The following is a 16,670-nucleotide window of genomic DNA, read 5'->3' as shown; positions in this document are numbered from 1 at the left end:
CGTTAATCCCAAACTCCTAATTTATCCCTCCCCCCATCCTTTTCCCCTTTGGTAACCATAAGTTTGTTTTCTGTGTCTGTGAGTCTATTTCTGTTTTCTAAATAAGTTCATTTGTGTATTTTTTTAGATTCCACATATATGTGATATCATGTGATACTTGTCTTTCTCTGCCTGACTCACTTAGTATGATAATCTCCAGGTCCCTCCATGGTGCTGCATATGGCGTTGTTTCATTCTTTTATTTTTGGCTGAGTAATATTCTATTGTATATATGTACCACATCTTTATCCATTTATCTGTCAATGGATATTAATTTGCTTCTATGTCTTGGCTATTGTAAATAGTGCTGCTGTGAACCCTGGGGTGCATGGATCTTTTCAAATAAGAGTCTTTGTCTTTTCTGGTTATATGCCCAGGAGTGGAATTGCTGGATCATATGGTAGCTCTATTTTTAGGTTTTTAAGGAACCTCCATGCGTTCTCTATGATGGCTGCACCAGTTTACATTCCCACCAACAGTGTGGGAGGGCTCCCTGTTCTCCAAACCCTCTCCAACATGTGTTATTTGTAGACTTTTTGATGATGGCCATTCTGACCTGTGTGAGGTGGTACCTCATTGCAGTTTTGATTTGCATTGCTCCATTGATCTTAAACTTGGTCGAAACTTCTCTAGAAGCGCTTTTCAGACACAGTTTCCGGTGTTGTGATTTTTCTTGGTTCGCTATAAAAGAAAATAAATATATGTTCGATAGGATGAAGTATGCCTGCGGGATCCAGGAATGAGAATAATCGTATCAGGTGGCAGGATGTTATGGAAGCAGCAGGTAGACCTAAATGTAGGAATTAAAATCCTCTTAGTGGGACTTCCCTGGCGGTCCAGTGGTTAAGACGCCACGCTTCCACTGCAGGGGGCACCGGTTCGGTTCCTGGTGGGGGGACTAAGATCCCGCATGCCATGGGGTGTGGCCAAAAAAACAAAAAACAAACCCCTCTTAGAGTTCTGTGTAAAATTACCTTTTAATCTTAAGAATGGGGAATGTAATTCATTTAGTCCGTACGTGGAACAAGTTGGAATTTAAAAGCTAGGTGGGCTGGCTAAGCTTCCCTCAGCAGTACTGTGTAATTATGAAAGTCCAGATTTCTAATTGGTATGAAGGTGAAACCCTGATGCCCCACAACAACTAAAAAGAGTTTTGCTTTTAAGATATGGGTCACAGTATTTGGGAAGAAAATAAAATGGTCAGGCAGTGTCCCCGGGAGTGAGCATCCGAGTGGTAGATGGCACCTCAGTTACACGAGTGGCATTTTAATCACCTACAGCAACTAATGCATAATTCTGACTTCCACAGATTGCTTTTCCTTGGACAGAAGCACCTTAAAAATTCCCTATCAGTACCATAAGCCTATTGCCATTACTTTCCAGAAATACTCTAATTTCTTTTTTCTAACCCAGAACTTTTCCAAAGTAACAGATCTATCAAAAGAACACCTGAGAGTAGAAAGGCAATCATCTATCAAAGGAGAATCAACCAAAATTGAGAAGAAATGAAACATGAGTCCACCTCATTTCAGGTGCAGTCAGATCTGGAGACCATCTTAACCTTGGTATTTGAGATATTTGGGCAATTCCTCATCCTTATCTTCATCCTTTGTACAGTCAGATTAGAGGTCTGCTTGGTGCATGCAGCCTCTACCATCCACACTGAAGGAAGCCCAGTTCTTCGCAGTACTATGAGGAGAAAGCCATCATCTTGACACGCTATTTGTTACAATGAAAAGCCTTCATACAACCATCTGTTTCTTATAAATGTGTTTATTTGTTCACCCTGGAGGAGCAGGGTCTTGGCTCAGCGGCCCCCAGTCACATAAGGAGAGTTGTGATTAACATCAGTATCCTCAAGAGCTGATAATGAAAGTCATGCTGTTTAGTTTCTTCACTGTATAAATCAAGACACGTACATCTCGCTAAATGTTTGTTCAATGACTCATGTCCGTGTATTCAGTGTCTTCGATTTTTTGTTCAGTCTCGTAAAGGTCCAAAGATGAAAACACGAATATTCTTTAGTGTAGTGTATATCTATGCATTATCCAAATAACTGATTTAAAAGTGAAAATCATAAACATCAACTAAAGGCCAGGGCACAAGAGAATGATATTTTCAAACATTGTCTTGGGGACAGTGAATTGGTTTGGCAGTGGAGGAAAGTAATCTATTAATATCAACAGCAGAAAAATACACATCCATTGACACAACTTTCTACCTGTGCGCATTTATTCCACAGGAATAAGAGACTTAGGATTTAAAAATATTTAGCAGAGTGTTATGGGGGGCTGAGTAATTTTTTTTAAAGATTAAAACTGAGTTGAGATAAAAGGGGCTAAGTACTCCCCCTTTCTCAGTTCAATGTTGGCATTTCACTAGAGACACCAATACTCTCAGTATTGGGGCCTGGGGGTGGGGAGGGGAGGAAGCAGAGCTTCGACACAAACATAAAATTCAAGTTTTGAAACAAATGAAATTGAATCTTCTGAAGTCAAATGAGGCTATTTTTTCAAATAAAAGCTACCAAATTGTGATGGGGTTTTTATGGAAAGGGAGATTTGACAGAGCATAGTTGGAATCAGTTATTGGAAAAATAAAGTTCTTTCATGTTTATTTATTTTTTTAAAAAAAAATTTATTTATTTATTTGGCGGCATCAGGTCTTAGTTGCAGCACTCGGGATCTTCCTCGTGGTGCGTGGGCTTCTCTCTAGTTGTGGCACGCGGGCTCCAGAGTGTGTGGGCTCAGTAGTTGTGGCACGTGAGCTTAGTTGCCCCGCGGCATGTGGGATCTTAGTTCCCCAGCCAGGAATGGAACCCGCATCCCCTGCATTGGAAGGCAGATTCTTAACCACTGGACCACCAGGGAAGTCCCTTCTTTCATGTTTATATCTCAACAAGTTGATATACCGCCTTTATGATTATTATACCAAAATGCACATGCATATTTTTGGGAAGAAAGTATTTTTCTTTATGTATTTTAATCATTTCCATGGTTTCAGTACATCGGTAATTTTTTTTTTTAACTTTTGGAATAAAAATTAAGCAAAAAACGATATACTAAATTTGGCAAAAAAGATATACAAAATTAGTCAAAAATACGGAGAACATAAATATAAAAATCCAAAGGAGAGCTGGAAAGAGGCACAAAATACTGCTTCAGTAATTTGGGGTGTTTATTTGTAAAAGGTTTAAGTAAATGTTTATGGAACATTTGTTATGTGCAACAAACATGAGTTGGCTACTTTGACGTTTATCTCATTTAATATATCTGGTGCAGTCAGAGACGCGTTACTTGATTTCATGGCTCTTTGTAGACAAAGTTTTCAGTGATTACAAACAAGAGAATTTGGAATATGTGATATCCTGAAATTTTAAAACTGGTTTCTGTGAATTTCACAGAACAGAGCTCAGAAAAATATGGACAGGAAGGAGGAAAAATAAGTCAAATAAAATTGGGAGCTGAGAAACCAGAGTTGGTTCTGCCTAAAGACACATTTAAAAAAATTTTAACATATTTTTAATAAAATCTCTGAACAGGGCTGTTTGCGACATATTGCCAGTAGTCAGTTATATCACTTGAAGATTATCCAAATTCTTTACCACCTTTTCCTCTCCCTGTCCTTGCGTGCTCACCTCAAAGTGAGGTTCTTTCCCTTAAAAAAAAAAAAAAAAAACTAAAAATAGCTAATCAGTCATGATCATACAGTTTGAATTCACATGGGCCCCTTAATAAATTATCTACTTTAGAACATAAATGTCCTTGTTTGTCCACAGTATTGAGTCTCTACAGAGGCCAAGCCTGGTTGTATTGCCAACTAGCTTTGTTTATCGAGGGGTCCAGTTTTAACATCCCTGGCAAGGATGGACCATGATCACAGGTCATGAAGTTCCCGAATCTAATGAGATGGACCCAGACTGGGGGCTGAGAATGCCAGATCTCTCATCTCACCCTGGCCGGGGACTCCCTTCAGTGTGAATCCTTTTTCTGCACCGTGGTCGTCAAGTCCACCCTTTGCCTGATAGCCTTGGGTAACCCAAATATTTGTTGTCTGGATATTCTCAAGCTTCAGCTTTCTCTTGTCATCCTTTAAATGCTAAAGCATTTGAATATAGATGGCTTGGTGTATGTCAGCGTGTCCCCCAAATCTCTAGAGTTAGGCAGATGGCGGTGGAGGTTGTCATATTTTCAGATCTACTTCCTGAGTCCCCATCCCTCTGAATTCCCAGTTGCCCTGCCTCAATCACAGCCCCTACACTGAGGCCCCACGTCTGCACTGCTCCGCCCCGGCTCTCCTGCAGAGCCCCACTCACATGGGGCTACCGTGTGAGTGAACGTGGGAGAGTTTTAATGACGTTTAGAGCGGGGGACTTGAAATTCAATTATATTACAGAGAAGAAAACAATTTCCAGTCAAATGCCAGACCTGCAAGTTCTATAAATGCATTGGCTACTTCCTAAAACAGGGACACTCTTATTGGCTGTGTCCCTCTGTAGAGCCTTCTGTTACCGTCTTTCTATACCAGTGGTTCTCAATCTTGACTATACATTAGAATCGCCTAAAGATCTTTTAAGAATCCCAAAGATACCCCAGACCAAATTAAATAAGCCTCTCTTGGGGTGAGATCACGTTTAGGCTCCCCAGTTGATTCTAGCATTCAGCAAATTTTGAGAACCACTGCTCTAGATATTTTTTATAATTCCCTCTTAACATTTTGTCAGACTTCTAAAGTCTTCTCTCTCAGGGTCCCAAAGAAACCACAAATTTCTCTCATTTCATTCGGAGCAAATTAGATATTTTATGTATGTATGTATGCACGTATGTGAGCATGTATATATGTATGTATGTAAGTATGTGTGTATGTATGTACATGTGTAAGTAAGTATGTATGCATGTATGTATGTGTGTATGGACATCTATACGTTTTGTCTCCTACTAACTCATCTATGCTGTACCTATGGATCTTCATTTTTTTCCTCCATAGGGTGCCCCAAAATAGGCTGAAACAAAATAACCATTTCACCCAAAGACAAATTATGTCACTGGCTGAGAAAGTGGACACACCTGCGGTCAGTTTTTGTTTAAAAGGCATTTTTTTTCCTTAACAGTACACATGGGAAATTTTCTCTGAGCCCCTTGAAAATAAAGGGCTTTGCACATCTAAAAGCTCTTCCTCTTTGTACAGCGCCCACCTCTCCTTCCTTTGGGAGACCAGAATTTCCTTCTGCCCAAGCAGTGCGATCTCAGAGAAAGCTGTTCTCACCCCAGACTCACAAAACCAGGCCCTCCAAAGTGAGACCCAGGGCATGCCTGCCTTGGTGTCTGGGGCTGGATCCAATGAGCTGTGAAGTCTTTTTGATCTTTAACTCCTAAGAGTCTGATTTCCCTGCACGTGGAAGGAGAACCCGGAGTGAGCTGACCCACAGGTGTTAACTTGACTAACCTCTGCTCTCCACATCTGTTCTCTTTGCATCGGTGTTATTTGGTGTTTTAATAGAGACTTTTATTGAGGATTGGATGAGAAGAGATGCCAGTGAGAAAGTATGCTTTTCTACAGCTTCATCTATCCAAACTTGTTCCATCACCCAAGATTTGGCCTTTCCAGAACAAAGAATATCTTCAGCTTCTACACCTTTGGAGGTCTCGTAAAGATGCCAAAGAGTGGCTGCGGTCGTGGTTTTGGGAGGCTAATTACTAAAGCAGCTAGGAGCTATCCAAGACGCAGGATTCCTCAGTCAGTGGGACAGCCTGTGCCTTCCATGTTGGCAGTATAGGTGGTCTTCTAAAATCTCAGGAGGAAAGCTAGTTTTCTTTTTTGTAAACCACCAGTTCTCAGCTCTGGAGTTGCAAAACACTGTTACCTTCATCACCTGTTACATGTGTCGCTAATAAGAGCGTTTTAATGTTAATATGTGGGATCATTTACTTTTTAAAATATACTGGGTTGGCCAAAAAGTTCATTCAGTTTTGTCCATAAGCTCTTACGGAAAAACCCAACGAAGTTTTGGCCAACCCAGTATTTGAGTAGATTGGAGCTTCTCTCTATATTAAAACAAAATCCATCTCTCACTTGGATTCCAGTACGCTTCCCTGAGCCTGACAAAGTCACGGAGTTATAGCGCGTGCTTGGGAGTCCTGCGTGACTCAGAGCCTGCCCGCGGTAATGACACCCGTCATGTGTGTGGGGGAGAAAGGTTGGGAGCTGTTGAGATAATTAATGGGGTAATAGGTGGTTAAGTTCAAGAAGACTTCAGTGGAAATTACATGAGTGATCACCTTCTTTCCACCACAAGCTGTTTCCTTTCTTGGGTTAGAATTTCTGTATCTAGGAAATTATACGCTTTGTCTTCTCCATGTAATAGTCATTTACCCACCATCCTTTCAGATGTTTATTTACTCTGGGGCACAGTAAGTTTATTTACTTACTGTGGGGCTTGGGCATGGCTCTAAAACAAAACCACCGATGCGAATTTCACAGAGCCTAATTGATGATCAGGTAAATCTTTCCCAGTCAGAACCATACAGCCAATAGGAAAGGGTTTTGCACAATTTGGACTTAAATATTTGTTGATGGAATAGCTAAGTGAAATCACCTGTGACATATAACATAAAATGTGACATGAGTAGGTTACCATTTTCTGAAAGCAGTGTATTCTTTTTTCCTTTTCATCTTCCCCACCTCCCACCTCAACCCCTTGGGTCAGTTTTCTTACATTTCTCCTACTCTCAGAGAAGAAAGAGAGATGCTTTGATAAACTGCTAGGCTACATGGTAAGGGCAAGTCTCTGCAATCAACCTGAGAAAAGCCACCTTGCCATTGCAGGCGTGGAGTGAGTGCCCCCAGCCCAGCGCTGCATGGGCGTAGGTCAGTCAGGCTGCCTGTGTGTGCCAGTTCCTGCGTGCCAGGCCATCCCTGGCCTGCACAGTGGCTGCTTTTGCGAAGTCTAGTGTTGGTCCTCTCCCGTGCACTGCAGATTCTGTTCCTTGACCTCTCTGAGTCTTTGAGGCTACCAAGCCTTTCCTCCTTAACCTCACCTCCACTGCCTTCATGACACTTGCTCCCCTAGACGGGCGCCCCACCTCTGACTTGTCCCGTGTCCCGCGCCGATGTCCGTCTCCCTGCTTCTTGCTATGGAAAGCCCCCAGGGTCGTGTCCTCAGCCCTTCTGCTGTCCTGCCTGTTCTCTCAGAAGACCCACAGCTCTTTGCTCATCCATATTCTCTATGTCGGTGCCTGAGAAGCCTAAATCAGAGCCAAGAGCTCTTACATCCTGGAGTCTCAGCCTGCCACGTGCAAATGGACACTTCACCTGGAAGAGTCACTGTGATTTTAAAATTAATATACCATGATCAGAGGTTACCGCCTGCTCCTGCAGCAGGCAGTCTGAGTGCATTATCCGGGCTCTGTCAGGGGCAGAGGCACTAGGCGGGGATAGAAGAAGGGGTTCGCTACGGGGATTTGACTTCAGCACACGGTGAAAGCTGGGCAAGCGTCTGCGGACGTCTGTTGCTTCTGTCTCTGGTGTTGGAGCTTGAACTCAGTAGAGCAGGCAGTTGGGAAGGAATGATGGGATGGTGAAGTATGAGGAAGAGGGGGCAACGATTGACATGCTGGAGCCCTGTGCCATGATCTAAACACACAGCTGGTCCAGCAGTTACAGAAGCTGCAGGAGGAGACGTAGCCATGTGCGTTCAGCTGCCACAAGCCCCTGAAGCAGCCAGTCATAGACACGGGTGCTGCATCATTTCTACCTTCCAAATCTCACCCAGGACTCTCTCATGGCATCGCACTGGGAAGAGAATTCTGAGAAGCATAGTTCTAGCTTCGTCTTGTTGACACGGTGCAAACACTCCCCCCGGTCCCCCAAGGGCTATTACTGTCCCGTCTACATCATGCGTCACCCTTCTACCAAGTTGACTTTTGGGAATGTTGAGTTTTTATTTAACCACCATGCTATTTAAGAACTTCCAATGGCTTGGCACTGCCCAGAGTGGTGGTGTTTTTCCTTTTTGAGGGATTTTCGGTGTTCTGGGGTAGGTGCACTGGGGGTCTCAGCAGAGTAAGCTCTGGGTTCTCATCCTGGCTTCAACCAGAGCAGTTTTGCCTTTATCTGCTGTAAGTATTGGACTTCTCAGTGAGATTTCGTTTGTAGAAAACCTACCTGTTGGTGTTAAAGAAAAAGAAAAGAAAAAGGAGACAGAGACAGAGAGAGAAGGAAGGAAAGAAGGAAAGAATGATCAAGTTTTGACCCTCCAACTGCAATTCTTATTTACCCAACTTTTACTACCGCCAATGGGAACCGTCTTCTTTAGTGTGACTGGGTCCCTTAGCCATCTCTCAAAAGACTGTGTTCATTACCAATTTTGTGCGTTGACTCGTACTTTTTTTTTTTTTTTTGGCTAAATTGACCCAAATCCCTTGGTTTTTTCCTTAAGCAGCTGTAGACCAATGTTGTCTCTGAGTCAAGGTAGAGATGTGCAGACTTGTCTCCTAGGAAAAAAGGGAGGATGCTGGTGGTGGTGCCATCTCACTTAAAGACACACACATATGCACTATGCATCAGTATAAATAATACAAATAGTTTTATTTTAAGAATTTTGTGTAAGTGACTGTATCTATAAATTTATATGTAAATGACTGTCATCAAAGAAGATAAAGATAAATATATGTGAAAAACCATGTAGAAGAAAAGAGTAATGCTAGTAACATCTGTTAAGTGCCTCCTATGTGCTATAGGTCTCATAACTTTTCCCTCATTTAATTTTCATAGTGACCGTAAGATGTAGGAGTCGTGAGCCTCGTGTAACCAGTTTATTGAGGACTCTAAACTTTGTGGGACGAGCATGAGACACAGTTTTATTTTTTCTAATAACCTCCTCAACCACATTCTCTATTCTGGGCAGCGAGGACGTTTAATGACATCTCAGTTAGATTCCATGCTTTTCCGTCTCTTCTGGGTTTTTGAAGTGTCTCATTTGAGTTCTGAAGAATCAGTCCTGTTTCTTTAAAGCCTTCACCTCGAAGGCCTGCTAACCTCTGTCTTTTGCCTCCTGCCTGGGTGGGCTAAACCTGCGGGCCGCAGGGGCGTAGGCAGGAGAAGGGATGGGCTCAGCGGTCTGCTCTCACGCAGCTCCCCTTCCCTCTTTCCCTGCCCTCCTCCTCCTCTCCAACTGTGGTTGGAAGCAAAGAGAGAGAAAAGACAGAAGTCTTTTTTACTGAATGCTCTTAATGAGGTCAGAGTCCCTGTCTTGGAGAATTATATATGCTGGGTTTTTTTAAATGTTTTTATTTTAAATTTATTTATTTTTGGCTGCACTGGATCTTTGTTGCTCTGCGCGGGGAGCGGGGGCTGCCCTTTGTTGCCGTGCGCGGGCTCTAGGTGCGTGGGCTTCAGTAATTGTGGCACATGTGCTTAGTAGTTGTGGCTCACGGGCTCTAGAGCGCAGGCTCAGTAGTTGTGGCGCACAGGCTTAGGAGCTCCGCAGCATGTGGCATCTTCCCAGACCAGGGCTCGAACCCGCGTCCCCTGCATTGACAGGTGGATTCTTAACCACTGCGCCACCAGTGAAGCCCATTATATATGCTGTTTTAACACTTTTCTTTAGACTCTACATTTATGAATGATGGCTCCAACATGCCTATTTGACAAGAAACTCATCCCAGGCAATTCTCTTATGTGTTTGTGCTTGCTTCTAATGAGAAGAAGGGGGCTGGGATGAGGTGTCGGCATTTACTGCCCTCCGTAACGGTGTACACTGGGTCAGCGACGGAGCTTGCTGAGTCATTTAACAAATATTTATTAAACGTGTATATAGGATGTATACCGTTCTGATATCGGGTGTTAAATAATGCCGAAAATAAAAACCTTACCGCTATGCAGAGAGGTAGAAAATTTGAAAACCCCACGATTCAGATTTCAGATATACAAAAGAGGGTAGCTGTTTTTGTTTTCTATAACTGATAGAATTTTCTTATAAGCCCCTACCTGGTAACTTCTGGCTGGAGCCAGAGGGTGGTATGTAAACTTACCAATTAATATTTCAGTATTTGGGGGCTTAAAGTCTTTTTATACTTATCAGATCTTTTGGGGGTAAATGCTTAGTCTGTCAGTTTCATCTCCCCTCCCCCACTTCTGTCCATACATACAGGGACACTTATATGACCTTCTGGCAATGACAGGAGGAGCCTGAGAGCTGTGTGCTGACCTTGCACCAGGCTGGTCTAATCTATGGATGAGGACTGACCATTTGTGGTACCTCGTGGGGACCCGTAGCTGCAGCACATGATCTTGGTTCTTAACCTCTGGTAACTAACTTCCGATGTTCTGTGTCTCCATTTCATACCCGGTGGACCTCAGTCGCCTGATGCTTTTGGCGTGTTGACATCGTCGTTGGGGATGCAGAAACACCCGGATTCCCTGCCCACCATATCTAGAACATGGGCTCCTTTCAATCGTGGTAGCTCAAGTCCATTTTTCTAATTGTTTCCATCCATCAATGCTGCACCTTTGATGATGGCTCCCCTAGAAGCTTATGGTCTTCTGCAGAGCGCAGTGGGAAAAGCAGGACCCTAATCTTGACCTTCCAGGGTTCCCCACACTTTTTTTTTTTTTTTTTTTGACCACACCACATGGCATGCAGGATATTAGTTCCCTGACCAGGGATGGAACCCGCACCCCCTGCAGCGGAAGCGTGGTGTCTTAACTGCTGGCCCGCTAGGGAAGTCCCTCCCCACACTTATATGGACATTTCTGCAACCTCCCCTCCTTATGAATCAGCCCCAAGGGAGTGGAGGACTGGCTTTATGTCTCATTTCCTCCCCCTACCTCATTGGTCTTTTACTTCCCATACTCCTACTTCACATCCTTCTTATTCCTGGGGACAGCGGGCTCCGTTACTCAGCGGGATGATGTGGTACAGGAAAAGAGACCAGCTTACTGACAAAAAGGGACAGGCTAGCTGAGACTTTTTAAAATGTTGCTCTTCTTTCTCACTGTAAAGAACTTTTCATGTATGATCTCATTTGCAGGTCTTTAAGACCTCAAGAAAATATCAGTGGGTTTAATAAAAGGAATTTTGGAAAGGAAGACAGATTTAAGTTTTTGTAAGTTCTGTTGTTCTAACACTTCAGCCAACTTCGGAGAAGACCTGATATCTCAAACCAATGAAGCACCAAGTTAGATGTGTTGCTTCTTCCTGATACCCAAACACAGATGCTTACACACTCTTAGTGCAGAAATCTATCCCGAGATGCGTTTGAACCTTCCTTTTTGAAATTAAAATTTACAGGTGGTTCAATAAGAATTCCAATGAAGAACAAAGTCCAGAGGTTGTATAAACAGGAATTCAAAGTATATCCTTAGGTAGTAAATGGTTAAATAAAGGCACAGTTTTCTTTCTGTGTGTGAGATAGAGACAGAAATCCGTTATTAACAGTGTATGCTACTCCTGTCATACAACAGCTAAGATTATGGATTAAAACGGAGGGATGGAAACTTCATATTTAAAGGTTTACACTATTCACAGGCCTAGGCTTAAGAGATTGATAATGAGCCAGGTTTAACAAATCCCAGAGAATGGATGTTACAGTGAATTCACATGCTTGAAAGACTAAACTTACTCTTTGTAAGTATCCGTTACTTACAAAGGTGTGGTTTGCTTATGGCTGGTAGGAATTTAGTTAAATTCTGAGACCAGCTTCCTTACCGACATTGGAAATACAAATACAAATGCTTCTGTGTAGTTTTATTATGTAATAGTATTTGCTATGTGTTGCCATAGTTCCTGTCCTAGAAGAATTTCCGAACTTAAGGAAGAGACAAGTCGTTCAACCAAGAAACTGTTAAATCACATATTTTGACTATTGCATGTCTTATGCTGGTTTCTGAGGGTTCTATGGGGCTGGGTCATCAAGGGCTTCCAAGAGTGTGGCATCTTAGATTCACTAAGAGCATGGCTTGTTTGGGAGACATCATTCTAGATTGCTATTTTAATAATGGAGATAAAACTACCTGCTAAAAACGGGAGAGGGTGGAACTGAGTGCCAGTATTTTGTGTCAGTGAATGAGAGGAGAGGAAGATGTGAAGACCCTGTCCTGTGATTAAGACCCTGGATAGGAATAGGGAGAAAGTTTCAAAGAACACACTGCAGTGGACAGTGTGATGGGCCAGTGTGGAGAAGCTCTGAAGTACAGGTCAGTATCTATTGTAGTGTCTGCTTGACATATCAAAGGCATTCCAAAAGAAAAATAAAACTCTGGAAAGATGCCAGCATTTTTCATTTAGGGTTTGTCACAGATTCTACCAATTTTCATGCAAACATTTTTTGACCTAAATTTTATTCTATTCTGGCTACTACTAACTTCAGTAAAAAGCACACTAGTTCAAAGGTATAAAAATCTAACTAGAAATGTCATGCAGTTCTTAGCAGGACACTGGACTAGTGTGGGGAGAGTTGGGTTGTAACTGAGGTGAGCAAAGGGGTAAATTGGGAGGCGTTTCAAAGGCAAAGTGTCGGGTCTTAGAGGACAGAGAGCATATAGGGAATAAAGAAAGCATATTGGGTTTTCGGATAACACTACGACTCCAAAACTGTGTGAAAGGCATAAGAGAAAGAAACTTTGGGTTGTGGGACAGATTTTAGGGGGAAGAGAAGATGAGCTGGTCTGGGACTTTTCATACGAAGTGATGTCATCGTCAGCTTGGGATGTGTGGTTGATGACATGAACCGGGAAGTGAGGGGTCAGGACTGAAAAAACAGATCTGGGTCCTAAGGCTCTGCGGTAGGCTGAATAATGACCCTTAAATGTTTACATCCTCATCCTGGGAACCTGAGAATATTACCTGATGTAGCAAAAGGGACTTTGCAGGTGGATTAACTTATGGGTCTTGAGATGCTTTATCCTAGTGCGCTCAGTATAATCATAGGGGTCCTACAAGGGGCATAAAGGAGATCGGAGGGAAGTAAGAGATAAATGATGGAAGCAAAAGATTGAGTCACGTGAGGAAGGGGTCAGAAGACAATGAATGCAGGCAGCCTCCAGAAGCTGACAAAGGTGAGGGAGCAGATTCCCCCTTAAAGCCTCCGGGGGGAACCAGCCTTGTTAATGTCTTGACCTTAGCTCAATGAAACTGACTTCAGTCTTCTGACCTCTGGAACCGTAAAATAATAAATGTGTGTTGTTTTAAGCCACCAAGTTAGTGGTCATTTGTTACAGCAGTCCCAGGAAACTCATATAAGATCCTAGTTAACCGTAGAGGGAGAAGACCCTAGAGCTGAAAAATGTCCTTTCCAAGACTTGGAGAATCTTTTGGTTTCTGTTTCAAGAACCCACAATGAAGTGGGGAACCATGTAATCCCACTAAGGTGACCCAAACGCAAAACCATACACAGGCTTCATAAAAATACAGAAGACCTTCTGTGATCTTCTTTCTCTTTTTGGAGACCAGGGCAGTCCTTAAAGAGCTTTATAGGCCCAGGGCCTGTTATGGTATCTGTTATATAGAGAGCATTTAATACAACAGCAGTTTCTCAAACTAAAGAGACTTTTTAACATTTTGTGTTGTCCATTTCATTAAAATATTAGAAAATATTTTTACCGTTTAAAAATGAAAGTTATTTCTATTTTGCATTGATTATTCTGCATTATAAGATATTTTCATAGAATCACATTTTAAGTTCTTAAGTGAGTGTTTCCCAAACTTGTCCATGTATATCCCTGGATGTGTCTGTGGACATATTCTTGGGAGTTTTAAAGAGGTTTATACATTATTCAGGTTTGAAGGACATTGAAATATGTACCCGTTAAATGAACAAAGGGATGAGGAATACGTGTTGCGGAAACAACAATCAGGTACTGAATTCAGTGGGAAAAAATGTACAGCAGGTTGCCTGGTGATGTGGAAATCAAGACTTAATGGGCATATTTAATTTTCTCCATCTCAGACTGTGGCAATTACGTGGCCGTGGCCTTGTAACACTTTTTTTTCTTTTCTCTTCTGAGTCTCTTTGACTATACAAAGTGCAGGGCAGCCGCGAGGACTAATATCCCAGCACCAGACGACATCTTGCACCTATTATCTGTCCTGGCTGACAGCAAGGAGTGAATGGCGGGATCCCCCTTCAGGCCCCTAATAGATAGCACAGTGCTGTTTGAGAACACCTGAAAGAACGCCTGGGTGCCTCTCCCCGCACCTGACAAGGCAGGGGTGGAGGGCCCAAGAGTAATTGCCTTGTCACTGGCATGTGATTTATTGCAATGCCTAATTATGTCTACGGGGCACCATCTGAAGACCCAATTTGGGTCCTTTATGAACAAAAATCAAAGTCAAAATGTTCCTTCTTCTGAACTCAGCTGAGTCCCACTTTGGACTTCTCACCCCTGGAGGATATTACCCTATGCTTAGTCCCCAAACCACATCCTGACTTTCCTAGTCTAGAGGGTCCCAGCCACACAGAGCACCTCTCACTGTGGAGACCATGGGTTTCGCTTTCTTAGACCATGCTATCCAAGGGATAAACATGTGGAATGTTCTGTATTATACCAAAAACTCAACAGTAGAGTGAAATCACCTTCAGTGTGTTTCTGAATGGTTATTGGCCATCGGCCAAAAGCAGTATTGCATTTATTGGCAGTTGATTGTTTTTTTTCTAATTACCAGTTGGCTGGTAATTGTCCCCAAAATATTTGTTTAAAAAGGATGCTACCGCATTACACGGGGAGATCAGCTCGGTGCTTTGTGACCACCTAGAGGGGTGGGATAGGGAGGGTGGCAGGGAGACGCAAGAGGTAGGGGATATGTGGATATAGGTATGCATATAGCTGATTCACTTTGTTATACAGCAGAAACTAACACACCATTGTAAAGCAATTATACTCCAATAAAGATGTTAAAATAAATAAATAAAAAGGATGCTAGCAGATCAGTACTCAGTGATGAAGATTGTTTTTTAATATTACTCAGTTTTCAAGTAAATGTTTAATCTACTCTAGGAATATTTTTTTTAAAAAACATATTACTGTGAAGAGTTGATTTAAGAAATGCTTATTCCTTTCAATTAAAACCCAGAGCATTAATCAAATGTTTGACACTGTAAATGTTTCCAATTAACATCTAGCTTAAAACCACATGTGTTCCAAGTGAAATTCAAAAGATCTATCTGTACAGGTGACCTCAGAGAAACCATTAACACATGGCTAGAGATAGCAAGAAATAGTCTCCATTTGTGAGACTGAGATAAAAAATCAGTTTATGACTGATTATTACTTCAAACATCCCTTTCAGATATGGACTTCCTCAACTAGAAGATGGGTATTTCTCACGGCGTTAAAAAGAAGAAGGAAGTAAAAAAAAAAAATGTATGTGTGTGTGTGTATACAGAGAGAGAGAGAGACAGAGAAATGGGATTAGAAACAAACAGTCCCATCTGGATGAATAACTAGTATCTAAGACAGTGGTTGGTCACAACATGAACCTCATCGATAATCTTACAGCCAAGAAAAATTTTCCAAGCAGTTCTTTGTCGCTTTCTCCTGCAGAGGTAGCAAACTCACATATTTCCAGGGCCCAAGCAGATAGCAGCAATGGAAGAAATGGGGTGTCAGGTTGTAGTGGCGATCCCAGTAACCTGGAGGGCATGCCTCCTGTCTACACGTGAGAGCTACTACCCAGCTCCAGCTAAGTACTGTCTGTGCAAATGGAAGCCAGGTTGGACCAAACATACTGATATTTCAAGAGAAGCCAGAACTGAAGCTTTTAAATACGATCGCGCGAATTTTACATGATGGCTATTAATTCAATTGAAAATAATAACATAGACCTCCTTGCAGCCAATTTGTAACCTTCGTGTCTGCTGCATACGGCATGGTCAGAGACAGTAAAGGGCACAATTGAGAGGAAAGCGAATCCCTTTCAGAAATATGTCAGCACATCACCAGCCTTGGAGAGTGGGCTCTGGCTTGCTCACTGTTGAATCCACCAGCTTCTGGAAGAAGAAGAGAGAGTGCATATTGTCCCAATAATTTCTCAACCGATCGGTCAAACTTCGTTAAATTATTCCAGGTGCACTATGCAGGGGGTTATTATGACCATAAGGAAAATGGTAACATTAAGACGTGCCCATTTGCCCAGGGTCCTGATGGGTTGCATTGTCTCTCTCTTGTCTTCCCTGCAGCCTGTCAACCGCTGGGATTGTCAGTCGAGCTGTGAGGGCTGCCAGCAAACACCTAGGGATAGTCTGCGGTGGATGGAAAGGTACATATTTCTCTCTCTTTTTTATTCTTCAAATATGTTTCCAAAAGAAAAAGAATGAGAAGGCAGAAGATGACCATAATAAGATAAAAGCCTGGCAGGTTACAGAGTGAAATATTTGACATTCGGAAACAATTGCAAGATCCAAAGAGCCGTTACATTCACGCTTGTGCAATGATTTTTTTTTCCCTATAAAACACAAAACCAGGGTTTGTCTGTCTTTGGGGGAAACTGTTCAATGGCTTTAGAAATAAGAAAAGATGAGGGCTTCCCTGGTGGCGCAGTGGTTGAGAATCCGCCTGCCGATGCAGGGGACACGGGTTCGTGCCCCGGTCCGGGAGGATCCCACATGCCGCGGAGCGGCTGGGCCCGTGAGCCA

The sequence above is a fragment of the Physeter macrocephalus genome, chromosome 14, assembly GCF_002837175.3.
Source record: "Physeter macrocephalus isolate SW-GA chromosome 14, ASM283717v5, whole genome shotgun sequence".
NCBI lineage: Eukaryota > Metazoa > Chordata > Mammalia > Artiodactyla > Physeteridae > Physeter > Physeter macrocephalus.
Note: the sequence above shows the minus strand (reverse complement) of the source record.